At 57.6% G+C, this 27,675-nt stretch overlaps 2 long non-coding RNA genes across 4 annotated transcripts; both read left to right on the forward strand.

Annotated features, from left to right (window-relative positions):
- Window positions 1-277: 277 nt before the first annotated feature.
- On the forward strand, window positions 278-2,879 carry LOC139079910 (uncharacterized). The gene is made up of 2 exons (XR_011533940.1): window positions 278-478; window positions 1,992-2,879. It is a non-coding gene; the product is annotated as an uncharacterized lncRNA (long non-coding RNA).
- A 13,213-nt stretch (window positions 2,880-16,092) lies between these two features.
- On the forward strand, window positions 16,093-25,684 carry LOC139079836 (uncharacterized). 3 transcript variants are annotated; one of them, XR_011533791.1, is made up of 5 exons: window positions 16,093-16,289; window positions 16,805-18,570; window positions 21,383-21,532; window positions 22,554-22,863; window positions 23,191-24,715. It is a non-coding gene; the product is annotated as an uncharacterized lncRNA (long non-coding RNA). The 3 variants fall into 3 exon arrangements; XR_011533790.1 differs by lacking the exon at window positions 16,805-18,570 and having other exon boundaries at window positions 16,105-16,289; window positions 22,528-22,863; XR_011533789.1 differs by lacking the exons at window positions 16,093-16,289; window positions 16,805-18,570 and adding an exon at window positions 25,298-25,684 and having other exon boundaries at window positions 20,857-21,532; window positions 22,528-22,863; window positions 23,191-23,412.
- Window positions 25,685-27,675: the final 1,991 nt, after the last annotated feature.

Genomic DNA, 27,675 nt, shown 5'->3' on the forward strand with positions numbered 1-27,675 from the left:
CCAACACATTGTGTCTGTGTGTGGTGATGGGTGTTAACCAGACTTATTGTGGCGATCATTTCACATTATATACAAACATCGAATCATTATGTTGTATACCTGAAACTAATATAATGTTATACGTCAATTGTATCTCAACTGAAAAAAAAAACAATAAAATCAGGGAGTGGGGCAGGGACGCCTGGAGGCAGCTGAGGTCACCAGGAGGAAGATGATGGGAGCTTTTACAATGATGGGCCTGACTCCGCCGCTCAAGCTTAACCGCCCCAGACAGCAGCCTGGCACTCCGGGTCCTGATGGGAGAGCACACTGCCTGCGAGGAGGTCCTGCCATTGTCATTGCCGTCACTGCCACGCTGGATTAATCTGCAGGAAACTCGGGGACAGAGGGATGTGTTACGTGGCACTGCAGAGACGCAGCCAGCAAACTCTGGGACATAGGACATTCTACTGGACAGATGACCAGGTTTCTTGAACAAGTGAGTGACAGTTAAGCAGGGAGGGGAAGGGAGCAGGGAAGGGGGAGGTGAAAGGAAGAGTTCAAAAGAGTCTTTCAAGTTACATCAAGCTGTGGACTTTGTGTTCAAAGAAACCAACTCTAAAAAGCAGGCGTTCCGTAGGGCTCTCTCCTAAAGTGTTTTTCTGATGAAATGAGGTCCAGGGGTTGCTTTCAAAGCACCCAGGGAGAGGAAGGGGGTTCGGGAAGTGGGGGAGGGGGTTAGAGGTCAAACAAGATTGGCCGTGGTACCTTCACTCTGATGCTGACGTTTGAGAAGAATCATCATAAACAGTTTAAAACATAGGACAAAAAAATAACAACAGCAAAAAGCAGGCTAGTCCTTACCACGAAGCTGAACTCTGCCGGCCCTAACGTTGGACCAGGGACGATGGCAAAGGGAGGCACGTGTGGCCTGGGGACGCGCGAGGAGAAAAGATGAACACTCCTCTTATGCTTATTTTGTACCTCATAGTTTTAAAGTGTTTAATAAGCCTGCGTTTTATGACATCTATAGTATTTTAGATTGCTGGTCCACATGACATGCAGAAATAGATCTATATTCGTTGCTGGGATTGTGCGCTCAAATACTTGCTATTGTTAAAGAACGCGTTGCCACTGTCCTGGTGAGCTCAGGCCGTTATAACAAATACTCCACACTGGGGGCTTAAACTGCAGGCATTTATTTCTCACAGTTCTGGGGGCTGGACGTCCGAGATCAAGGTGCTGACTGACCGATCCGGTGCCTGGTGAGAACCTGCTTCCTGGTTCACAGACAGTTGTCTCCCTGTTGTGTCCTCACGTGATGGAGAGATAAGCAAGCTCTCTCGTGTGTCTCTTCTTACAAGGACACTGATCCCATTCATGCAGACCCCGCTCTCATGACCCGATCACCTCCCGAGTGCCCCACCTCCTCATACCATCACACTGCGGATTGGGGTTTCAACACATGAATTTGGGGGGGACACAAACCTTCAGTCCATCACAATCACAGAGGCTTGGACACCACCCTCTGGGAAAACTCACAAGGCGGAGAGGCGGTGAAGGTCCTGCCCTCGTTGGCCCAGAGCTGTCCTGCCCTGACGCGGTCAGCAAGTTCCAAGCCTGCTGGCAGCCCGGCCGCAGGGAGCAGGCAGTGGCTGAATGCCCACAACACGCGCTTGGCCCCAGCCCACTCTGACCCTCTGCCCGCCACTGTCACCCTGATGTTCTCCCAAGAGACACAGTCTTCCCGGGAACTGTTGGTGTCCCTTCGGGGCCTAGGGGCTGTGTCCCCAATAGGACAGAAATGCCAGGGTTGCATTTCCAGTTACATCTTTTAGAAATCGCCTGCCAGCAGAAAGCTGGGGGCTAAAGCGCTCTGACACCCCATCCATCAAACCCCCTAAGGGAGACCACAGGGGTGACAGAGAGTCCCCGACAATGCGTTCCCAACACCCCGGTCACCTCCACCCCCACACAGCCTCCTGAGTTCTCTTCTGCCTTCCCACTCACAGGGACATGCATGCGACGCAGACTTCCGCGGACAGCACTCCCACGGCACAGAGGCCATGAGGGAGGGGCCTGACGCTCACTTTTCCAGGACTCAAAGTGACGAAGTTTTCAGGAATGCCAGGAATCACGAATTTCACCCAAAGGACACGCTTTCTTTGATGTCACTTCAGATCGCAAATCACAGAGTCCTCACATGATCGGTCTTTGGAAATGTCCAAACACTCCGGGAATGCTGATGGGTTTGTTGCCCCAGCGCGGCCTCGTCCTCCGTAAATCGTTTCCTTCTCTGGGGCCTCTGACACTCGGCTCTGGGAGCCGACAGCCAGGAGGTGGAGAAGGCAGCCGCGTTTTTATGCACCGTGAGCCAACTGGTAGTGCCTCCCCAGCCCTGTGTGGTGCCCCCCGCCGGCATCCATCAAGTTCTAGGACTAGGATTTTGTTTAATTTCATTCTTCCCAGCAAGGGCACAGGGAAACAAGTTAAAGAAACCCAGAGACGCGACTCCTGGCCCTGCTCGGATGCTGGAACCAGAGCAAACCCCCCGGAGGGAGCTCAGCCTTCTGAGAAGTCTCAGGGACACCTCCAGCATGGGGGTGAGCCTGGATGGCCATGTCAGCTGGCTGGGGTTGGGGGGACACACATCCCCCTTCCATTTCAACTCCTGCTGTAAATGTCCTTATATCTGTCAGTCCTGCTCCCCGGCTCAGGGTGAAAATGGAAGGCCGAACTGACACTTTAGGGGTCTAGAACATTCTGGAGCTCTGTTTGAGGCCAGAAACACACGCTGACCATATCCTGAACTCGAGATGGCTCTTTGAAGTCACTAATGCTTTTATTTCTTAGCTAAATCCCTTGCATTAAAAAGAATCTCTGGGAGTTCCAGCACCCTCCTTCTGAATTCTCCAAACACTGATTTCAGCGCCAAACTCCAGGCTGCCAGCCCTCGAGGAAGCCCCTTCTCCTGAACTTGGTTCCAGGGATCAGCAGAGCCGGCCGCTGATCTCTGCGCCTCCATCAGTGGGAGTGGAGCGCTCCAGGGTCTGCTCACACACGTCGCACATGTACACACTCACACACATAGAACACACGCATACACACCCCTCGTGCACCCACGTCGCACACTCACACCCTGTCTCCCTCAGTCTGCCCTGAGATCCCCAGACCCATCCCTGTGTGCCTGCACCCCTGTTCCCACCATCAGTGCCCACGAGAGGCCTTCAGCTCCAAGGTCGCCAACCCCTCACCCCACATGGCTCTGCGCCCCCCAGTCCTGCCCACCTCCCACCCATCCCAACCCCTTGAGCTTCCCGCTCCTCCTGAGACAGATGGGCCACAGCAGAAGCCCACAGAGCACCCCGTCGTCCCGGACGTCCCCCCACCTCCTGCTGTAAGTGGCTCCCGCCCCCCACCAAGATCTTGCTTCCCCAGGACCATGCTGGATGTGGGGTCTTCTCTCCCTCACTCCCCTCCACCGGGACCGGGGGTCGGGGCTTGCCTCTTGGCTCCTCACGGTCACGTCAGACCTCAGTCCTCCGTCTTCCCTAAAACCCTCGCGCTGAAGCTCATTCTTGCAGATGATGCTTGCTCCCCACCACGGCCCCCACAGATTCCCGGGGCCCACCCCACTCCCGAGGCCCTGGCCCTGCCCCTGTCACTCTCGTCAGCTCCACCCTGGTTCCTGGAGAAGCCAGCGTCCGCCTGCACGACCCTCCCCACTGACCTCACCCTGCCGCCCTCCCTGCCCCAGACTGCCCATCGCCAGGACTGCCTCCTTCCGGCCTCCAGCTCCTGTCTCTCAGGCCCACGCCTGGGACCCACCTTCCACTGATCTGACCATCTTTCACTGCCCCTGCCTCCTGCGTGTCCCGACCTCTGTCCTTTCCCAACAGAGACCCGTCATCAGGAGGAAGTGGACAGAATCCAGAAAAGCACAGCGGAGGGAGCATGAGATAGGCTGGGGTGTGCATCTATGGTGCGCGCGTGTGTGTGTGCGAGTGAGTGCTGGTGTGTATGCTGTGTGTATATGTACATGTGCGGTGTGTGTACATGTATATGTCAGATGTGTGTGCATGTGTGTATGTGTGGTGTGTGCGTGAGGAGGGAAGGTCACACACAGGCAGCAGGAGAGGAGAGAGCGGTCCTGGGTGGCCTGGTGGCCTGGTGTCAGTCTCTGCTCTCTCATCCAACCAGGCACATCCTTGCCAACGTGCCTCGACTGCCTGGCCGGCTGGCCAGCCTCCCAAGAAGAACCAGATCTGGAATGCTGACCACTCAGGCGTCTAATGTGTTAAGCAACTGAAAATGGCAGGGCCCTCTGCCAAAAACGACACAGCTGTTTCCCAGAGGACCATCCACCAACTGAGGAGAGGCTGCTCCCGGGCGCTCGGACCCCTCCCCAGGGCACGGCAGCAGGGGCACCCCTCAGGTCCATGGGTTCCCCAGTGTGGGTGGGCCTGGCTTGGCAGCTCCAACGGGGAGCCAGGAGGAGCAGGTGGGAGTCACGACCCCTCGGGGTCCAGGCTTGGCAGAGGGATGAGGCCGTGGAGAAAGCATGCAAACTGGAAACGGAGGAGGACACCCATGGTTGAAGACCCACCACGGGCCTCTGCTTGGTCCACAAGCCCAGTGACAGCCCTCTGAAGTCGCGTCGTTGTCCCCGGGGCTCCAGGTTCAAACTGCTGAGTGGTGGCCCCAGGCTGGCCCCGCTGGAGGAGGAAGCTCTGGGAGGGGGAGCAGCACTCAAGACGATGCTTGGCAGGATGAGGTGGGGAAGGGACCCACACAGAGCACAAAATCCAGGGGCAGAGGAGCCCAGGCCCCAGGGGTTAGCGGTCAGGGAGGACTTTTCAGGGGTCTCCAGAAGAGACCACCCCAATCACCCGTGGGGGCTGTCCCCGGCCAGGCCCGGCCAGTGGTGTCATTGGAGCTCTCAGGGCTTCAGCACTGCTAGAGACCTGCCATCAGGGGTGGGGAATGCCCTGGGCCCCAGGCCCCCTGGGGTCAAAGTGTTGGTGGTCCATCAGCCTCAGAGGGGCTGATCTTCCCACCCAGGTCCATTCCTGCAGCCAGGCAGGCGGGGGTCTGAGGATGCAGAAGGGGGGCAGCCCCTTCCCCCTCGCCTGGCCTGAGCGCAGGAGCACAGACCTCCATAGGCCTCTGGCGGAGTTTGTAGGCAGTTCTGTAAAACTGGCCCTTGTGTTGAAGGGACGTGCACCTGAGGCCATCGCCCAGAGCGCGAGGAAGGCTGGGGTCTTGAGGGGCAGACCCTGCAGCAGCTGGGGAGGCAGGAGCGCTGAGGACAAGGCGCATGACTGGCCACCCATGCCGGCCTCAGGCTGGTGGTCAGCCAGAGGCCCCCATGCCCTGGGTGCCTGCCAGCCCCTCACTCCACATTACCTGGGGACGTTGACCTGTCTGTCACATGTGACTCAGAGCGTTCGAGTGAGGTGCCTGTGCCAAGCTCTGAGCTGCGGGGCCGTGCACCCTCGTTCGGCTCCTCGGAGGGCGTCTCAGGCTTTGTGGCCATGTTTTGGCAGCATGCCAGTAGCGGGTATCTTCAGATCCTTCATTGACTTGTTGATCGCCAGTGGGACCTTGGGTCAGTCAGAAATCAGCCACAGCTCGTGGCCAGAAGCCCAGCGTCCCCAGCCTTGGGATGGAAACCACATGGCCTCCGGCTCCGGGAAGGCACGGGACACATGGTGAGTTCCAGGGAGCTTTGTCCAGAGGATGAGGTACTCACTGCGCGCTGTGATCCAGGACATTCGTGGCTCTGGAACCAGACAGAGAGGAGTCCTGCCTCCCGCACCCATGAGTGGCAGTCAGAGGCGGCGGCCGGCAGGGCTCAGAGGGGAGACTGGACAGCAGGAGAGGGTACACCGGGGACACGGGGACAGAAGAGCAGCATCAGGGACACAGGGAGGAGCTGGCAGGCAGGGCCTGGTCCCCACTCCCCTCACAGCCCCCTGCACTGCTCAGTGTTCAGAGGCCGCCCGGAGCCCTTGGTTTGTTTCATGTCTGTCTCCCCCAGACCGATGCTCCCCAAGGACACGTGGCTCCTAATTTCCACTGGACCCCAGTACCCAGGTCAGTGCCTGGTGCTAGGGGACCACAGAAATGAGTCAACTAAAGGAGTCAATCAACCACTGAGTGGATCAACCAGAGACTCAATGAGCCAAGGCGCGGGGGAGCAAGGCAGAGGAGGCGACACCTCAGCTGAACCTCGAGAGATGGTAAGAGGTAGAAGGGAGGAGGGGCTGGGAGGGGATCCTGGGCGAGGCTGGGATCGGGGTGCAGGCCGGTGAGTTGGGGTGTCCAATAGACCAGCAGGATCAGCGCAGGGGCCCCCCAGACGGGGACTCTTCTGTTCACAGATGGGAGAAACCAAACTCAGAGGGGCCTGGGCCAAAGGGAGCTGGTGGGCTCAGACATGCAGACCACGAGCAAGCAGGGCCGCCACCGCCTCAGGGACAGCTGGACAGGCCAGGCTTGGGTCAAATCTCTCTCTCTCCATGCCTCACTCTGCTCTCTTCCCACAGACCAGGGAAGCCCCCGGCCACCCCATTTTCCCAGTCTCCCCTCCCTGAGGCCCTGGCCCCTCCCAGAGGTGCCCTTGGGACCTGGACGTCTTGCCTGCCTGACCCTGAACATCCTCCTAAGTGGATCCAGCACCCACACTCTCACTCCCCACCTTCCTCCATCCTTGACCGAGCAGCCCATCCTTGTTGACTTGAGTTGAGTTTCTTGGGATGCATCTACAAGTGTTTATTGCAAGGATAGTGAAAAGTCCTTTACAAAATAAACGCAGAGGGAAGGACTGAGTGCCAGCCCTCCAAAGACACGTGGCTGGAGTCGGGGAGGAGCAGGTCCCCCAGAGGAGGGACAGGAGCCGGGCAGGCAAAACCACAGCTCTCCATGCATCATGGGGCCGGGGTGCAGCCCAAGAGCCATGGGAGCCGTGGGGGCTGCACAGGCAGGGCGTCCTGCACCTGTGTCCAATGTTTGTCCCAGCAGCACTTGCTCTTCTGGACTCCAGCCTCTAGAAGGCACCCAGGAAGCTATGTCGATGGAGCCGCCTGCAGGGGACCAGGTACTCTCTTTGCTGAAGGGTCCTGGCTGGCTTCACCTGGAGGGGTGATCTGAAGGCAGGAGGCAGAAGCAGCTGGAAGGCAACTGTGGGGCCGGAAGGGAGACCCTGCACCTGGAGTGGCAGAGCCCCCGTCTGCACTAGACCCGGGGCCCCTGCGAGTCTCAGGCCATTGCCAGCACAGCTTGCAGCCTGCAGAGAGCCAGGGGTCGGCCGCCCAGCACTGCCCAGCTGCCTGGCTTCTCCCAACCCATCCCAGCTTCCACTTCCGTAATGAGGGCTCCACGTCCAATGTCTCAGCACTGACGCCTATCGAGTCCCACCTGTCCCCCTGCCCTTTTTCTCCACATCTGGGTGATGAGAAAACCCAGGTGCTTCCTCCCTTGGTGCTGTGGGAGGTTCCAACCACGGGAGCCCCTGCCCACGTGTGAGACCCCTGACGGCGGCCCCACCCCAGCCACAATCAATACCCCGGCCAGTCCCCTTCACTCTCTCCAGACCGCACTCCAGCTGGGGAGCCTGCACTTCTCTCCCCGGGAAACCTCGTTATGTGAGTAACAAACCTCTCCACACTCCGTTTGTGTGCATGTGTGTGGGGGTGTGTGCGTGTGCGTGGGTGTGTGCAAGTGATCAGTCCGGACCTCCTGTTGATACAGAGTGGCCACAACTTCTCATCTCCCCACCCACCCAGGTCCCCTGACATACCGCCTGCCAACCTCGAGCCCAGGAGACACAGCCTCAACTGAACCGACCCTCCCCCTGGGCTGCCCGGCACGTGGCGCCCAGCTCCAGACCTCTGCGGAGAGACTCTAGCCGCAGGCTCTGGTGACGTGGCACCAAAACCCGGACCGAGCCCGGGCGCTGTGTAACGGGCCTGGTCTTGGCGGCTGAGTGGAAAGCGGACCGAGGAGCCGGGCGCTCGCCAATAGTGCGGGAGTTCGATTCCCAAGGTGCAAATGTACGGACCGCATCTCCTCGGAGACAAAGAAGGGCACTGACGTGTCTCGAAGTCCCCTCACTCCAGGAGTGACGACTGTGTCACCCTTCACAGAAATGCCTTCCTGAGGACTTCGCCCCTGGCAAACCTCCGTTTACTGAGGCGAGGCTTTATTTATTTGTGCACAGACTTATTTATAGTCGTTGCTCGTTCCTAACACAGCAAGGCCTGCCGCGTCTGCAGCCGAGACCCTCAGAGGCCTGGACACAACAGAAGCATCTTTGGATGAGCTCTCCAAACTCACCTGTTCATTTATCTCCACGTGGAGTAGAGGGTGCTCACACGTGTGTGTGTGTGAGCTGATGTGTGTGGTATATGTATGCTCACATGTGACCATGTGTGCACACGTGACTGTGTGCGAGTTCACGTGTCTGCTGGTGTGCGAACATGTGTATGTGACTGTGTGTGACTTGCAAGTTCATGTGTGAGCATGTGTGTGTGCACGTGTGTGGTGTGTCTGCTCGTGTGTGAGTATGTGTGCATGTGTGACCCTGTGTGTCCGAGCTCAGGTGTGCATGAGTGTGTTCAAACCACACCCAGGCTCATTCACAGGCTAGCACCTGTGTCTGGAGCATCTCCACTCAACAGCACGTGAGCTGTCACACTCTTGACCTCTCAGGGCCTGGACAAAACAAACTTTGGTCAACATGACCCACACAAACAGGGCATGGCAAGAGCACAGAGCCCTCCTCCCCTGAGAGTTGCATTTGCACAGACCACCCGACCTGGAGTGCACAGGTGAGTTCTCTGCTCCTCCCTTCCATCGATGAGGTGGCCTCTGTGACAGGCAGCCCTACCCTGGCACTCGGGGCCAGGCAGGCTTGGAGCCAAGGAGGGCAATGAAATTGGAAGGGCCAGGCCCCCTTACTGTCCTGAGGTATGAGCCCAGAATGCCAAGGCACCAGCAAAGAGGGGTCCCATAGTACCTGGTGGTCCCAAACCTGGCCAGGGTCAGACCACCCAGGGGGTCTGTCAACAGTCAGGCCTGCTGGCTCAGAGGACACTGTTTGGGGATCTGCCCCCATCAGGCAACCCGGGGATGCTGCCGGGTGGCCAGGCCCACCTGCAAGTGGACAGTGTGTGAAAGCGGCCGGACCCAAGGGAGAGGCCCACCATGCCTGTGCACTCACTCTGGGGGTGCCCTGAACACACAGCAGCATCGACCCCTCGGTGACTACATCCCAGCCAGAGTGGGCACCATGACCCTGACCACACGGTGGCTGTGCTCCTCGAGGACCATGTGTCACGGCTGGTTTTTCAGGCCCGTTTCAGCTGAGGGTGGCTTGGTCCCCGGTCTGGGATCACAGGTCACCATGGGTAGAGAGCAGTGGGGCTTCAGGGGCCTCTGGAAACACGCGGACAGGGTGTGGGAAGTCGGCGCCTGCAGGGGCTGGGCAGGAATGCACACAAGAAGGGGCAGTGCAGTGGCACGGCCAGTGAAGAATTGGAGAACAGATGTCCCCTCCAAACTGGAGCCACGTGGGTCCTGATCCCGGCATAGACTGACTTTCAGCAAAGCCGGATTTTTAGGTGATATTTCCATTTTTTAAATGTAGGCAATTAATTTTTATAAGTATTCAAAACGCTGCAGGCTAGTGATGTCAGGAGTAACAGCAGCCCGGCCACATCAGGTTCACGTTCTGGTCTCATCCAACCCCTTCGACTGACAGATGAAGAAACTGAGGCTGTGTGGGCCGGGCAGTGTGCCTGCGGTCAGAGACCCAGGTCATGTGTGTCCCTCTCCACATCTTCCCGATGACACCGGTCACTTACGGATTCTAGGAGACAAGACTGAGAGAGCCCTGTCATGTGTTTGTTCAGAATTTTAATTTTTCCCCTAAGAAAAGTAAAGGAAATAGGTTTTCCTCCCATTGTGCTGGCAGTTGGTGTTCCTCCGAGCTTGGCTCCACCAAGAGGAAAGCAGCCTCAGAGTTTTCCCATGGACGCCACGTCCTCGCCACCCATCCCGAGAACATGGCCGCTGGTCAGGGAAGGAGCTGGCGCAGCTCAGCCAGACCTGCCACCCACCCTCCTTGAGCAGCAGAACTGTCCTCTGGTGACGTCCCCCTGGGCCACGGCCACACCGGAACCTCTTCCTTTGCAGACTCACCTGGCCCCCCCTCCCCACCTCCCTGCAAATGAGCATCAGATGTGCCGCCTGGCGCTTCCTGTGGCTCTTTCAGCATCTCGCTGTCTGTCTCCTCCCACTGAAGAGTGGTACTTAGCCCTGTGGGTTGTGTGTTTCCAAGTTAAACCCCAGGGTCTGCTTCTCACCGCCATCTGGAGCTCAGCTTCTGAATCCCCATCACTACCCCCAACATCTGTTTAGTGTCCACGATGACAAGAACACCCTCCATGCTCCCACAGATCAGCTGGCTAGAGCAAGACACTCACAGGCCGGTCCCGTGTGAACTCACCAGGGCTGCTCGTTCAGAGCTGATGCCTGCACCAGGTGGCCAACCAGACGTGCCCCAGCGGGGTAGGGGACAGGCAGGTACACCCTGGCAGGAGTAGGGACATCTTGGGGCAGTCGGGGGCATCGACATTGGCCTATGTGATGGCTAATTTTATGTGTCAGCTTGACTGGGCCACAGGACGCCCAGATAGCTGGTTAAACGTTATTTCTGGGTGTGTCTGGGAGGGTGTTTATGGAGAGGTCAGCATTTGAAATGGTGGATTGAGGAAAGCCGAGGGCCCTGCCCAGGTGAGTGGGCCTCAGTCAATCCGCTACAGCCTGAATTGAACCAAAAGGCAGCAGAAGGATGAACTTGTCCCCTGCCTGACCGCATGAGCTGGGACATTGGTCTCCTCCTGTCCTCACTGCTCCTGGCTTTCAGGCCTTCGGACTCAAAACAGAGTCGGCACCACCAGCTCTCAGGCCTTCACACTCCACCCGTCTTTTCCTGGGTCTCCAGCTTCCAGATGGCAGATTGTGGCACTTCTCGGCCTCCGTGATCACGTGAGCTAATATCTTATTATAAATCTCTTTCGGCACGTCTCCTCCTGGCTGTTTCTCTGGAGAACCCTGACTGATACAGCCTGGGTTCAGAACCCTGTGAACCCCACGACTGCATACGAGAGGTGTGAGGCTGTGCAGTTTCTAGGGGACACAGCCTCTGTCTTGCATCAGATTCTCAGAGAGATGTGTGACTCGAACAAGCTCAGGGCTCGCTGGCCAGCGGGCTGGGCCCTGCAGTGGGACTCAGGCCCTTGCTGGTTCTGCCATAAGAATTTGCACCATCCGATGCTCGTGTTTCCTCCTGAATAAGAAGAAAAGAGCAGCGGGCCCTTCTGGTACCCTGAGGTGTGGAGGAAAAGGACCTCGTTAAGTGGGAAGTGTTATTCAGGCCCCCAGCATTATAAATATTTCCCAGAAATTCCTTGATATCAGCCTTCTCAGTCTGGGTACAGGCTCCCAGGGGTTCGTGGCAACGGGCCAGGCGGTGCGCAAAGCCGTGTAGACATGATCCATCTTCCCGGAGCTCCTGTTGTCTGGGAAGACTCGGGCAGGAATGGAGGAGGGCTAAGTAATGACTTAACCACTGTGGGATTTGTATCAAAACATACACAAAGCTAGGAGAGGCAGGTCACAGGGATGGCCACCAGGTTCTGCCACGGCACTGCCCCCCAGATTGAGGGCAAACCATGGGCTTGGCCAAACCCTACAACCATCCCACAGTGGGGATGAAACCCACAGGGAGAGGTCAGCGGCAAGATGCCTGCAGGCCCTGAGCCCCCGGCCCATGAGAGGTGTGCAAGACCGGATGGCTACACGTGTTTGCCCTCCAGGAGCAGCGCCTGCCACCCCTCGGCTCTCCATACTCCGCGGCACCAGGGGGGAGGGGCAGAGAAACCCCACAGAGGGGGCCACCATGGTTCCTGCCATCAACGGGGCTGTTTGCAACTGGGGTCAAACTCCTCGAAGCTAGAGCCCCGTCCACGGAGTTGCCTCAGAGCCGGTTGTGGGGAGTTGAGCCATGGCAGCCCCCTCCCACAGCTATTTCCAGGCAACCCAGAAACACCAGAGTCACCCACTGCCCACCCTCTCTATCGCTGTTCCTCAGTGAGACGGGGGAAGGGAAAATCTGAAAAGTAATGATTTAAGATAGGAATAGCATAGTTTTCCCAGATTTGACCAAGATTATATTTCTTGCCATCAGGAGGAATGGAGGGTTTCAAATATAGGTTAAACTGATTTTCTGAAGAATACAATTAGAATTTTTACACCACTGAATTTAGTGGCCTGAAAATATGGTACCAGCTACACCAGTCAAAATGACTGTGTACATTGAAATGTGGGCTTCCGGTTCTGGCAAAGAAGGAGTCAGCCCTTGCATCTCACTGCCTCACAACAGTGGAGGCTCGGGCAGCTCAACGCGGACAGGGAACCTGAGCAGGAGAGAGTGGCAGTATATGGGATCTCTCTGTACTTTCCACTCAATTTTTCTGTGAACCTAAATCTACTCTAAAAAAGTGTATTAATTAAAAAGAAATCAGGTGCAAAGTAAATGAGGGAAAACATTTTAAAAACAAATAAAACATTTTTTAAAACAACGCAGAGACAGAAGACAGCTGGACAAGATCTTTAGAGAAGAGAGGAGAGAAAGGGGTCTATGTGGTTATATGCCTTCTATGTTTTCCTGGCAACTGTGAAATATGAACTCTCAGTAGACTGTGGAAGGTTAGGGTTAGTATATTATAACCGAAAAGCAACCACTTAAAAAATACGAAGAGATAGAGCCAAAAAGTCAATAGATAAGTTAAAATGGACTACAACAAAATATTGAAATATGAAAGCAGGAAAAAGGAACAGGGAGCCAAACCAGAGGGGACAGACAGAGCGAAGAGCAAAGTGTAGTATCAATGACATGTGAATGGTCCAAACACACCTATCCAAGGTTCAAGATAACAGCACGCGCTTGTCAGAAAACCCCTCCACAGCGAGTCAGCGGGCACACTCTCAAGAGAGGAAGAGGTTTAAGGCAGGTAGGTTCTGGAACAGGGACCAGAGCACCAGGAGATGAGCAGTGAGCAGCTTCAACCCTGAACTTCCATCAGGGGACCACGCATGACATCCGAGTCACCATCCCAGGACTAGGATCATGGGAGGCTCTCAGGACCCCGGAGGCCGGTGGAGGTGCTATTTAGAGGCCAGTGGGTCTGCTGTCCGCACTGTCCTGGGGGCTCCCCCATCACCCAGGTGGCTTACCCCTCACTCCCCTGCTGGGGGAGCAGCACCTCAGGGTCCCCCATCCCTCCACTGTGGGAGACAGAAGGGGGTTCCCACCCACAGAGCTAGAAATCACAAGTGGTCCAGTCTGCTCAGCCGGCCCCAGAGCTCCTGTGAGCACCCCTACTTTCCATTGTGAGTCACTTTGGGGTCCCCTGAGAACATTCCTTGTCTGGCTACTTGCTTGGGATAAAATCTTCCAGACTCCCTTCCGGCCATGGAAGGAAGAGTTTGCTGAGAGGCTGCTGTCCGTGGGAGGGGGTCCCCGCCCATGGGCGGGTCCGTGCACACCCGATGCCAGGCCTGGGCACTCTCCAGCCCTGAGGCTGCTACTCCAGGGCGTCTTGGTGAGCAGGGCTGGATGACCCGTGGTCACCTCCCTGGATAAAAATACTGCTCTGAAAGGGGACAGCATGAGGCCGTGGAGCATGTGCTGCACGCCCCACCGGATCCCCAGAGAGACAACAGGAGGGGAAACGGCCTCCCAGGGACACGCAGCAGCTGAGGGTGGGGTGTGGCCAGCTCGGACAGCTGGGCCAGGGTGGACAAGCCCCGATCTCCATGTGTCTGGAGGCTGTGTCCCAGGAAGCCGGAAGGTGGGGCCCGGCTTCCCAAAAAAGAGGCCTGTGGCTTAGGAAGATGGAGCTATTTTTAAGCATCTGCCTTCCCGGGACAGCCACAGAGGTGAGGGCCTGGGGGCCCAGGGAGCACCCAGCTACCCACCCCCCAGGGAGCACAGTTCAGGTGAAGATGGGAGGAGCAAAGGCTGGGCAGCCCCCATCGGAGGAACAGAGAATAAAACAGAACACCCACCTTGGGCCGCAGTTTCCCCCACTAAACGTGGGGCTGGTCTTGCTCTTTGGGTCCCTGTAAGGGGCGAGGGGAAGAGAAGGGCCGGAAGGCTCTTCTGTCAGGGTCCTGCGTGGGAGTGGGCGGTGGGCAGCTGGAAAGGGCCTGGGGATGTTGGGAGAGGCTGATGCTGGGGGTGGGAACGGTACAGCCTGGATTAAGGCCCTAGGGTCTCCGAGGGCCTCTTGGGCCCCCTCTCATCTCCCGTAACCCCCTCCCTCTGTTCCTTCCCATCCTCACTGCCTCTGCGACTCAGAGCGGCCTCGGTACCCCCGCATGCCCACCCGAGCCACCAGGGCCAGGGGACATAGGCTCAGCTTCCCTCCAGAGAAGATTGGGGACAAGGCGGGGGTCTGGGTAAGGCTATGTACCCCAGGGAGGGAAACGCTACCGAGGCCCTCCTGAGAGTAGCAGTCAAGGTGGCCTCCGGGTAGGGCGGGAGGGAGAGATGGGTAGAGATGATCTAACCAGGTGAGCCGGCTTGGGAAGGAGCCCACAGGGAGGGGGTGGGTGTGTATTTGGGACGTGGTTGCGAGCTGGCAGCCCAGCTCGGGGAGGCCAGCTCTGTCCCAACCGTGCTCGTCCCAACAAGCCTGGACGCCTCCAGGAGCCTCCCCATGCTCACAATAGAGCCAGAAGGTCCAGGGGGCACCTCCCCGTGCCAACTGGAGTGGGATGAATGGTGGACCCTAAAAATATGTCCACGTCTTGACTCCCAGAACCTGTGAACGTGACCTTATTTGGAAAAAGGGTCTTTGCAGGTGCGATCAAGTTAAGGATCTCAGGATGAGATCATCCTAGTTCTCCCAGGGTGGGGCCTAAATGCAGGTGTGCAGGGAGGGGCCAGCATAGACCAGGGGAACTCCGGACCCATTTCCAAGGCAGGTAGGAGGCCTCCTGCAAGTCACCCGGGGTCACGCGCGGCGTCAGCCAGGACAGCAGCTGGGAGGCCCGGGCTGCCGGGTGAGAGGAGCAGGGGCTGGGCCGGTGTCCTGGAGGCTCCGTCCGCAGGCCAACTGCGCTGGGAGCTGCGGTGGCCTGCGTGTCTGTCTGTCCCACCACTTTCTCTCCAGGGCCGCCCCACCCAGAGTCCCTTTCCTGCCAGGCCAGGGCTTTCCGCCCATTGCTCACGGCTTCCCCAGTGTTTGTCCGTGGAGCTCCCGCCCATCCCTGGTTGTTTTGACCCGCCTGCCTGGGGCTTTTCGTGTGTCTTCAAGCTGGTTATGTAGGGAGCACTTTCTATAACCAGCAGGCTCCGTTGTCCCAGGGAGCCGGCGAAGGGGGTGCCTGTGTCCAGGCCTGGGGGCTGCACCAGCTGTCTCCGGGGCTGGCCCAGGTCCCCACCACTCGGACGGGTCAGCGCAGTGAGCGCCCAGTCTGCTCGCACCTCCAGACGCACCCCCTTTCCAGTTCTTCTTCCTCCCCCACCCACAATCCCAGGATCAGAGAGCAAGCAATGGTTTGGCCAAAAGGCAGGCCCACCTTCTGCACTGAACAATGATGCTTCGGGGGCCCAGAAAGAGAGACAGGGGAGAAGGGACCGCTGAGAGGCCAACCAGGGGACGGTGAAGCATGAGCGGGAGGCTTGCTCAGGTGGGTCTCCCAGAAGCAGATGGTGAGACAAGATTCTGGACAGTTTATGTGGGACGGGACCCCTGACACACCAGGCGGGGAGTCAGGGAGGGCAGGAGCCCGTACACCCCTGGGGAACAGGGCCCACCCACTGGGGCCTCAGGTGACTATAGACATACCTCAGGGCTGCCTGGCCTGGAGGAGGGGAAGCTGGGCTGCTTCCCCTCCAACTGCCATCAGTCACTGCCAAGGAGCTCCCAGGGCACTAACCAGCCCACATGTCTGGCTCCTGTAGCCAGAGACAGCGTGTACCGGATGCTGAGTGCCCAGGGACCTGGGCAGGCTCCCAGCTCTGCCGACAATGGGTCACTTCTGCCCCAGGCTAGCAGACAGAAGGAGGAGAGGGTGCTACCAGCCCAAGGCCCAGGGTCATGCTGCAGAAGCCCCAGCTACAGAAATTTGCAGCAGCGACTGGGAGGGTGTTGGAGGTGGGGATGCAACTGGAGGCTTCTTCCTGGCTCTGCCTCCAGGATCCCGTCAGAGCATGACGTCGGCCCAACCATGCGGTAAGGCAGCGGATGGAGCCCGGGACACGCACCCCCGGTGTTGGGTCTTCCCCAAGAGCCAGCTTCAGAGGGGGGCCGGGGGTTCAAGGGCCCAGCACCCCAGGTGCCTCTGAGAGGCTGAGAAGTGAGGTGTCAGACAGGAGGTTGTGGCCAAGGCCGGCCGCAGAGGAGCCTCCAGCAGCCTTGCAGAGCCAGGACCCCTGGACACATCTGGGGTGGTCCGGGTCAGGGAGGCGGGGTCCCTTTGTCACGGCCAGGCTTCCCCACCGTCCCCCAGAAAAGCACCAGCCCCGGACACTCCCATTTCCTATTGACAGGGTCTGCGGGGCCAGGATGTCTACACCTGGGGGGCCCTGGCTGACCACCTCCATCCCGGGAGGCTGTGCTCTGACACGCACCCTCAGCTGCGTCTGGGGCCGTGTGCCCTGTTTGTCCCCTGGCGGCTGCACCGGAAGCCAGGGCTTTCCACTTCCTGAAGCCTCCAGAGGCCGCCTCCTCTTTTATTCCCCAAATAGGAAGTCTTCTGCAACCCTCTGGCCAAATATGTGGGGATCTGGCTTCATTTCAACCAGGAAGTGTCATCACCTAAATGGACCGATGAGCTGATAAGAAGCTGGAGGAGAAAGCCATCCGCAGGCCTCGCCCCAGAGAACCGGCAGGAAAATGCCCACCAGCAGGGAGGACCCATCCTGGGCTCAGCGGGGGGGGGGGGGGGCGGCCAGAGAAGGCAGAGGGCACTGGCGGACGGGCCTGCTGGGACACAGCCCAGTGTCAGCACCGACGGGAGAGGCTCAGCTCTCGCCTCCCAGGGCTTCACGGAGGATGGGCAGCTAGGAGACTGGGGGGCGGGGGTCTGGATGGCGGGAATGGGCGATGCTGCCGAGGGCAGTGGGGCCAGGTGGGAGCATGACGCCTTCGCAAGTGGCTCTGGAGTCCCTGAGCAGCTTCTCGTGGCCTGCAGGCTCCAGGCTGGGGATCTGTGCGTGCGGCTCCATGGCCCAGCACAGCCTACGAGGCGGGTGGGCAGGTGCTGCCGGCCCCACTTCCCAGCTGGGACACTTGATTCTGGGGCTGCAAGCATTTGACCAAGACTGCGCCACAGAAAGGACTAAACCAGGGCCCCCTCTCGCTCCGGGGGCTCCAGCACCAACAGCCTTCCCCTGTGGGGCCACCGCGTGCCTCTCGAGGAGTCAGGGTGAAAGGGGCCTGAACACGCTCGGCCGACTCTCCCGAGATGGTGCTGCAGGGGGCGGGCAGGGGCCGAGCGGGTGAGGGGAGAGGAGAGGCTGGCGCCGCACAGATGGGCAGGGGCACACGCAGTGGTCCGGGGAGAGCCCACAGGGAGCAAGTGAAGGTGGGCAGGGGGAGGAGGTGCACAAGAAGAAGAACAAACCCTCCGGGGTTTCGGGAGGGGACTATGGTGTCCTGGCGAGGGGTCAGAGAGGCTCCTGGATTGGGCGGGGGTGGGTGATGGGTTGTGGGTGTGGGTTGAGTCCTCAGGACAGGGCAGGCCAGTGACCTTGAGCGGGGAGACAGCCCCTGTCCACTGCTCCAGGCCGTCACGGTCACCACTCACACCTGGTGATGCCCCTGCGGCCAGGCGGAGCCGAGCACGTGGGCTGTGACCCACGCCAGTTCTGATGTCACTCTCATTTCCCGAGCGAGAAATCCTACTGACCCGGGGTCGGTGGTCAGGGCCTTTCTCTCCAGCCAGAGGGACATCAGTCACAGGTTTAGCCCCCCAGGCCCGGAGCCCTGGCTGAGTCCAAGGCCCCCCCCTTGGGTTTTGAGTCACTCTCCACCTCTACTGAGCCCCACAGGTCCCTCCCTCGCCCTCGGCCACAAGGGAGGACAGGGGAGATGGCTCCTGGCCCGGGTCAGCCACCAGCCGTCTGTTGAGCTCTGGCGGCCCATCACCTGCAGAGCCCAGGGCCCTGAGCGGAGGAGGAGGGCCAGAGGCAGACCGTGGGGGACAGCCCACGCGTGAACATGCAGGGCCAGCAGCGTGACCTCAGACGTGGGTGAACGTCTCTGGGGTCAGGCCTGCCGCTGTCCCAGCCCAGATTAGGGGAGGGTGACACAGCCTCCATGGAGGGGAGAAGCCTAGCCTCGGGCTGGGGAGGCCCCGCTCAGGACACTCCGTGCTCGCTCTGCACCGCGGACAGGCCCCGGCCTGCGGAGGGAGCGCCCCTGCCCCAGGCCTGGGCCGCTGTGGCACTGCAGGATCCCGTGACAAGACCCCCGACCGGCCGGCTGCCAGCTCCACACCGAGGGAGCAGAGGTGGGGCTTCTGGAGGAATCCCACACATCACTCTGCTTCCCGGGCCCCCTCACCCTGCCCCCAGGGAACGCAGCCACACACCCGTCCTGGCCCGTACTGGCACGTCGGCACCACCCACCATCCGCACGCCAGGGACCCACAGCCCGGTGGATAGGCGAGTGCCAGTGTCACCCACGGGCACGCCCAGCCTTCCCGTCCCAGCCCAGTCACACCTCCCTGAAGCCACAGGATCTGCCAACCCGCCAGCCTCCTGAGTGTCCACGCGGGGTCCCAGCCTTGAGGTCATTCCTCACAGCAGGCGTGACCCTGGACTGACCAAGCCTCGGGCTCCGCAGGCAGTGCTCAGGGAGCCTCCTGTCGAACGTCTTCACAGCTCTGCCGTACCTTCCCCAGAGTGCGGACACGGGACAAAGTGTTGACGGGCATCTGCGTCCTCGAGCGAGCCCAGTCAAGAGCAGAGGGAGGCTGAGGCCACGGCCTGAGGAGTGGGGCGGGAGGCAGGTGGGGGCACAGCTGCTCCACATCTCCTACATTGTCAACATCTTCGTGTTGTGGCCTAGAAATTTCATTTTACCTTTTTTTGTTTTTTGGTGAGGAAGATTGGCCCTGAGCTAACATCCATTGCCAATCTTCGTCTTTTTGCTTGAGGAAGATTGTCCCTGAGAGGAAGATCTTCAGTCTTCCTCTATTTTGTGTGTGGGACACCACCACAGCATGGCGTGGCGGGCGGTGTGTAGGTCCACACCCGGGATCCGAACCTGCAAACTCTGGGCCACTGAAGCAGAGTGAGCGAACCTAACTACTACGCAACTGGGCTGGCCCCTCATTTTACCACCCAGCCCAGCCCTTTTCTAGGCATTGAGAAGTTTAATCGGCTGCCTCGCCTCACCCTGATTTCTCTACCCCACATCGTCGCTCACTTTTCTCCATCATTGGTTCTGAGGTCTCGCCTCTGTCACCCCCTGTAAGCCAGGAAACTTCTCATCACACCCCCCTCCCAGGCTCCTTGTGGGAGCGACAGACGCCTTCCAATATCGCGGCTGCCTTCTCCCGCCTCTGCTCCTGCTGGGCGCTGCTTCCGTCTGTCAGTCCACTGAGAATAACTCGCCTCTTCTGTCTGGCGGCTTCCAAGAGTTCCTCTTCATCCTTGATGTTCCCTAGCCGTGTCTAGAACCCAGGCCCTACTCTCAGCAGCCCAGTCCACAGTGGGAGCCCAGGACTCAGCTGATTCTGTCTCTCGGGCCCTCTGGTGATCCTGAGTGCTGTCTACACCCCTTAACTGGTCCCCTTCTGCCAAACCAGCAAGAAAGGATTCTCCTAGCTGCCTCTGAGAATCTTGACAAGTTCGTGTGCATTCCTCTATGCTCTGTGCTGGGACTGCATTTTCAACCCCAATGTCGTGTGCCTAAATTCTGGAAGCTTCTATGCCATCATCCCTTCACATCTTGCTTCTCTGCCCCTCTCTCCAGTCTCTTATTTTGGGGTTCCTCCACATCTCCACATCTGCTCCCGTGTGTGTGTGTGTGTGTACAATGTGTGTACACACTTAAAGCTTTATCTCTTTTCTCTCTGTTCTGCATTCTGGGAAAATTTCTTAGTTCTGTCTTCCACTTCAGTAATCCTCTTTTCAGTGTGTACTCAATCTTAACCCCTCTTCTTAGTTTTTGAGTTTTCTGTCTTAGTGACTATATTTTCATTTCCAAGATCTGCCATTTTCACACCCAGCTGCTCTTGTTCTGTATCTGCCGATTTGATTTCATAATTTATTTGAATGGATGTAACTGCTTCATTTATTTCTTTGAGAGCATCACAGATAATTTTAGAGTTTTTATTAGACACATCCATAAACTTAACTCCATCGGGAATGAATTTATGTCCTGAGTATGGATTTTGTTGGCTCTTTCGTGTTCTCTTTTTTTTTTTAAATTGAGGTGAAATCCATATAACAAAAAATTAACCACTTAAACATGTACATTTAGGGGCTGGCCTGGTGGTATAGTGGTTAAGTTGGCACACTCTGCTTCGGCGGCCCGGGATTTGCAGGTTTGGATCCCGGGCATGGACCTACACACTGCTCATCAAGCCATGCTGTGACGGCATCCCACATGCAAAATAGAGGAAGATTGTCAACAGATGTTAGCTCAAGGCCAATCATCCTCACCAAAAAAAAGTTACATTTAAAACATACAGTGAAATTTAATACACTCTCAGAGTTGTGCAACCATGACTGTTTCTCCACATACCTCTTGTGTTTTTAGATTAGAGTTGGCAGACCTATTTTGAGTCGTTTGTTGTTTTGTTATTGGGGTTTCTGCTTTTGCTTTTTTCTGTCTCTCTCTCCCTGTCCAGAAGTTGTGCAGCTGCCTCTGCCAGCCCCGCTGTCCAGCCCCAGGGCTCGTTCACGGCGCTGACCCACAGCAATGTGGGCACCGTCACGGGCCTGCTCCTGGGCCTGGCGCTTGTTTCTGCTCTGTCTCCTGCAGCTTCGTGCGAGGCTGGAGCCGCAGCAAGAGCCCAGCCCACCCCTTGCCTTTGTCTGTGGGCCTGGGTCCGGCAGCGGGGTTGCCTCAGAGATCCGAACGCAGACCCATGGAGCTTCCCCCAGAGCCCGTGGGCCTTGGCCCCAGCCCTGCTCACGGCCCTCTGAGATGACCCCCTTCCGGTCTGCAGAGACACTGACAGTGCTGCTGAGGCCCGGGCCGTCCACCATCACCCTGCGCTGGGCAGAGGGTGTGGGGCGTGGGCTCCCAGGCCGTCTCGGCCCCAAGTCCACACCTTGTCTCACTTGGGGCCTGACTTCTTTTCTCTCCAGCTTTGGCATTTGGCAGTGGGGCTGTGCTGAAGGAGGAAGGGCCCTCAGAGTCTGTTTCGGAGCCTTCGACCAGCAGCGCAACCTTTTGCAGACATCGGAGGCGGGACACACATGCAAACATCCTGGGGGAAGAGACTCGGTGGACAAGGGGTAAGGATGGCGGTGGTTGCTTACAAGCAGGTGTGCAGGGGGAGGGCCGGGAGAGAGGGTGGAATTGGGGGGGGGGGGCAGGCGAGAGAAACTGAGCTGAAAGCAAGCACACTGAGCAAGGCCCACGGGCCCCAGGGAAAGAGCTGGGCAGTGAACTGCTGGGTCCCTACCACCTTCCTGGCCTCACTTCCATGCCAGGTGGCGGCCGTGCCCATGACCCTTGTCCCCTGGTTCAGGGATCGCTCCGTCCCTGACCGAGCCCAGGAGGCCCCACGGGGTCTCTGCGGGCACTTCTTGGGATGACTGATGGGACCCTCTGCAGACATCCCTTCTCTCTGGCATCCTCACAGACCCACTCAAGCACTTTGGGGCATCCTGGGAAATAATTTGGACCAAGATATAGGAAATCAATTCTCTGAAAGCCAATTAACAAAATGACCTTGACTGACCAGTGTGCTGAAAATCAATTCTCTAAGAGATCCATTTACCCAAGACTTCAGACAAGCCTTTTAAACCTGGTCTGGGCAGTCGGCTGCAGCCCTCTGCCAGAAGGAGCAGGAGCAGGGGCTGAAAATTCCAACCAAATACCTTAGCCAGGGTCAAGGGCACATCCAGAAGAAAAGACAGCCAGTCAAGCTGGACCAGTGCATGCTGGCAAAAATGGCAGCCAGAAAGAGAAACTTCTGGGGACATTCTCAGTTATTCATCACTTGCCTCATGCCCCAGCCCTCTGCCCACGGCCTCAGCCTCCCCTTATGCACTTGGCTGGGGTCTCTTGAGGCCCCACCTCCCCGCCTCGCACACACCTGCAGGGGTTCCTGCCCTCCGCCAACCGCCCTTCTGCCCATCCTCGGGGTGCCCAGCTCCGCCGGCCCTTCTCTTGCTGAAACTAACGTCACAACAGGTGATGCAAACCCTGCCCCAGGCGAACCCCAAGTCCCCGCACCACCCCATCTTCCGCCTTCTCTCTGTTTGCCCTGCTCCGGACCGTTCAGCCTGAAGACCCACCCCCACCTTGCAGAGTCAGCCTGCCCCAAGCCAGACCAGGAGGCTGTCGCAAATGTACACATTTCCAGGAGCTGGGAGACACCAAGGGAGTCACACAGCAATGCGCTCGGCAGACATGAGGTGCGAGAGCGTGGTGGGCAGGACCCGCTTGTCTCGCCAGCCTCCCGGGGATGCGACACCCTCGCTGGACCCCACAGGTCCGCTGGGAGCAGAAGCAAGCTCCTACGTGGATGAGCAGTGCCTGGCTCGCAGCAAGGGGTCCCTGCGTGGTCCTGTTAGAGTGGACACCAGCGTTCGGGACCTCACAGTCCATCAGGAAACAGGTGGGGCACAATGTGGGGGCCGGGAGCCTCTGGGAGGGGCCGCCCTGCAAGCCCTGCTCTCAGACATCGCGATCTGTCGCACTATGCACTCGGGCTCTGTGACCCCCGGGCACCTGCTGGTCTACACCCGGGGAGGGTCTCTTCCTTGTCAGGCAGCGTCTGCCACTTCTCCATGCTTCTTCCGGGCAAGCTGGTCCTGCACACCGCCACCTCCCCTGTGAGGCCTTTTCCCCATTCAAGGGCCTCGTCTGTCCAGGAAGCGAGTGGATGGACCCACACCCCACAATCTGGAAGTGTCACCATGTCCCCATCTTGGGGCTTTTGCAGGTAGAGAGGCCACGACTTGTCTCCTCACCATGGGCCTGAGTGTGACTCAGGACCTCTCCGCGGAGGGCGCCCCAGCAGTATCTCTCAAAACCAGGCCAGAGAGAGCCCTCGCCCACCCAGAGCCGGCGCTCCTGGGACCCCGTGCCGAGGGGCTCCACCACAGCTCTTTACTGCCCCAACAGTGTCCTTTCAAACAGACAGCAAAGTTTCAACGGTTGCACAGTGAGTTCTCGAGGAGTGTATCCCTCACGGTTTCTGTACTTGCTGTCACACAGCCGTCCATCCACCCTCCATCCATACATCTTACTCTTGACGCGTTTCACAGCAAATCATTGCAGCACATTTTGAGAGGGAAAAAAAACAATCTAAATGTCCGTCAGTGGGGGAGGCTGGTGAGCTTATGGGGACCAGGCAATGTTGTGCGCCGCTTGAAAGAACGAGGGATATGCCAAAGAGGGAGCAGTGAGCGAGTGAAGTCAGAACACGCACTATGTAGGCACACGTTCCAAATACAACTCCCACCCGTGCATAGGGACGTTGGCACTTCCCAGGCCAGCCCTCGGCTCAGGGTTGGAATTCTCAGATAAATGTCCCAGCCTCCTGTTCTTCGTCCTCTGGAGGCCGATCCTGGGCAGGACCAGCCCAGATGCCCAGTGGGAACCCCACCTCGCCCTCCCTCTCATCTTCTCCTGCGGTCACCTCCTGGGGTCCCCTCCAAGTTATCCCCCTGCATCGAAGTCCCTGTCTCCAGCTCTGCTTCTGGGGGACCCCAAACTAAGACACGTCTCTTTTATATAAAATCGAGTGACAGGTGTGGAAAGCCCCTCGGAGAGGGAGCACAGGAATCGGGGACAATGACGGCCCCGGGGTTGACCAGGGAGGAGATTCACTTCTCACTCTGCCTCCTGTTCCTTCTGCCCCTTTTGAATTCTGCCTCCTGGATGTATCTAATCTCCTCCGGAAATATAGTTTAATAACAGTCCTAGACTCAGGAGCAATGAAAACTCACGTCCACCTAGAGACCTGCACACAGATGTTCATAAATGTTCGCAGCTTGATTCCTAATGGACAGAAAGTAGAAACGACCCACCTGTCCGTCAACAGGTGAGAGGATGCACGAAGTCTGGTCCATCCATACAACAGAATATATCGCTCAACCAGAAAACGGAGCAAATGCTGACCCCCCACAACATGGGTGGACGTCAGGAACATTGTGCTGAGTGAAAGAAGCCAGACACAAACGACCATGAGTCATGTGGTTCCACTTACATGAAATTTCCAGAATAGGCAAATCCATAGAGACAGAAGGCAGATTCTCGGCTGCCAGGGGTTGGGGTGGTAACGGGGACTAACGGTAAAGAGGCACAAGGGATCTTTCTGAGGTGATGAGACTGTTCCAGAAGTGGGTGATGGTGATGGTTGCACGACTTGGTAAATTTACTGAAAACTACCAATTATACACTTAAAACAAGTAAGGTTTATGGTATATAAATTCTACCTCAATAAAGTTGTTTTTCAAATAAAAGTCAGTGATACACCAAAAGGAATTCAGATGGCAGGGCAGCCAGTGGGCGACCGCCGCTCGCTGGGGCAGCTGGCAGTCCCGGGCCCGCTCCCTCCTCGATGCTCAAAAGTCGCTGCCCAGCTTGTCCGCCCCCCGTGGTTTCCTAGGATGCAGCCACACAGCCACAGCGCACGCCTTCCTCAATTTCCTTTCTGTAACTCAAACAAGAAGAACTTAAACAAATAAACAACACAAAAGGCAGTGGGGCGAGGAGCCACACCCGGTGTTCCCGGCTGCTGTGGGAACATTCTGGGTCGGAGCCCCCAGGGTTCTCTGTTTGTGCAGGGAGGCGGCAAGACACTGGCACCTGTAGCTGGCATCTGCTTCCCAGGCATATCTGCGGGAGGAGCGGTCACCCGGTGGGCAGCATCCTGCACGCTCCTTAAGACGCCCATGGCCCCCAAGTGCCCTCTGCCTCTCTCCTGCCCACTTCCCAGGTGGTGGGAGCTCCCAGGACAAGTCTGTCCCCATCCTCTCCCCTTCTCAAGTCCTGGCCGCTGCCTCCCAGCCCACCGCCCCCTCACCCATCCCTCTCTCCAACAGAGAACAAGACAAGCGCCCATCTGGTGCACCCACCCAAGGGGCAGATGACCCTGAACACCCAGGAGGATGAATAAGGTGATGACCGGTCCCGAGAGTGCCACGGAGACATGGAAAGCAGGGACTCTAAATGGCATCCTTTCATCTTCTTAATGTTTACGTATCAAACTTAACAGAAGAACACAGGGAACTTAGAAACGCAGTGTCTTGGCCGTTGAAGGCTTGATTAAAAGCTGCAGTCAATTCCCTCAAACCATCGAGCCTGCAGTTACTGCCGCAGCGTGAACGATTCCTCCAAACACTTTAAACGTCTTTCCTGGCAGACGAAACACACACAAGTGTAATTATCCCCCAAACTACGGCTACAGTTGCGCTAAAACGGGTTCTAAACATCGGTGTCCATTTTTGTTTTCTATTTATTTCTATGCTTGTCTTTAAACCCTCCTAGCTTATAGCTCTGACTGTTTGGAAGTCCTCCTGGAGTTTAGGTGACATTGGCTGGTACTTTCCTGGGGTTGCCAAAGTCCTACGTGACCCCAAAGGAGGAGACTGTACCTTCTCAGCCAATGGGATTAGGGGATGAATAACCCACCTGTTGACTAGTCCATCCGCCAAAAAACCCCAGGTTTCTGTCCCCGGCCGAGCCCCCCCGGTCTGCAGTCCATGATGCCCGTCCCCTACTCAGGAGTCTAAGGGGCGTCCCACACGTCACAGGCCCAGCTGGCTCTTGACTCCTTCTCCCTCTACGCCTGTGCCCCTCCGGCCTCCCCTCTTCACCTCGACCCTTTGCTTCGAGCCTGCATGAGTCCGAACACACACCTCCCCTGCTTCCACCCCAGCCCCCAAGCGGCCAAAGCTACCTCTTGTTTTTAACAAACTTTTAAACTTAGAACAATTTTCGATTTACAGGAAAACTGTGAAGACACACAGAGAGTTCCCATCTTCCTGCCCCCAGTTTGCCCCATTATTTACACTTTCATCACCGTGGGTCATTTTTAACGGCTAATGAGCTGATAGCGATACTTTGATGGAAGTGGGGGTTTTAGCTCTTTCCTGCTTTCTGGCACCACCAATGCCCCAAGCTCTCCTTTATTTCCTGCCCTCGTCCGCGTCTGGCTCCTTTCATTGGAGATGGTGTGAGAGGCCATGATCCAGTGCTGGCTGCGCTCAGGGAGACTGGGTGTCGCTGCATCGAGACCCGCTCAGCTCATAGAGAAAATACGTGTGTGCATACGACCATGTATATACGCATATCTATAAACATATCTCTGTGTCACATCTGTATCTTTTTAAGTCAAACATGAGTTCATGCTCCTATTTCTGATCTCATCCATCACCACATGGTCCTTCTGGCCTCCTCCCCTGGCTCACCTGGAAGCTCTGAGTTATCTTTTGATGATGAAAGGCAGAGCAGGGCCTACTCAGAACATTCCAGTGGTTTTGCCACACACCCAAAGCACAATGTCATGGTGTTGTCTAATTGAACTGACTCTGGCCTGCGAGGGTATGAGCTCTGCAGAAGAACCTGGGGCTGCTGACTCAAAGCATCTTCTCTCCAGCCACCTTCCTTTATTGCTGAGCCGGGAGCACACTGCCTCAGGACCTTTGCATGACACACTTCCTTGTCTGAGAGGCATTCCCCAGATTCCCACGGGGTTCACGTCCTAACTTGATCCAGGCACATTCTGACATCTCTTCCTTGGGAAGGTTCCCGTCTTGCGTCCCTTCACTCTGACGTCTCTTCCTTGGGGAGGTTCCTGTCCTGGGTCCCTTCACTCTGATGTCCCTTCCTTGGGGAGGTTCCTGTCCTGGGTCCCTTCAGCAGCTCACGGGCCCTGCACATTCCCCTCCTTCAGTTTCCTTTTCTGCCTCACTGCCCGGGTCATTGCTCGTTAACCTGTCTATTTACCTTCTAGTTAATTAATTAACTCTTCACCTGTGGAGGAAGCTGGGGAAGAATTCAGTATTCTAAAACTGAGAAATCAAGAGACAGAATCAAGTATTTACCCTTGAATGGAATGTCTGGGGAGCCAGAGGTCCTGGTGGGCGAATGTAGACAGAAGGTGGCCAGCGGAGGACACCCAGGGTGCCCATGCCTGGGGACAGTCCAGCAGGGACGTGCAAGGTCGGCGCCCAGTGAGAGGCCAAGTGAGCTCTGTGAGCTGCTCTAGCAAATTATCGTACTGCAGGAGGGGGACGCAGGGACCTCTGATCTGTAGCCAAGTCGGGCAGAAGTGTGGGTGAGCGGGGGACCCGCGCCTTGTGGCTGGCGTCTGAAGCGGGGCAGTCTTGTGGGGCCGAGCCCTTTGCCTGCAGGCTCTGTGCTGACTCTGGGAGTCAGTGTCAGACCTGAACTGACTTGTAGGACACCCAACCGTGTC

The sequence above is a fragment of the Equus przewalskii genome, chromosome 27 (genome assembly GCF_037783145.1).
Source record: "Equus przewalskii isolate Varuska chromosome 27, EquPr2, whole genome shotgun sequence".
NCBI classification, from domain to species: Eukaryota; Metazoa; Chordata; class Mammalia; order Perissodactyla; family Equidae; genus Equus; species Equus przewalskii.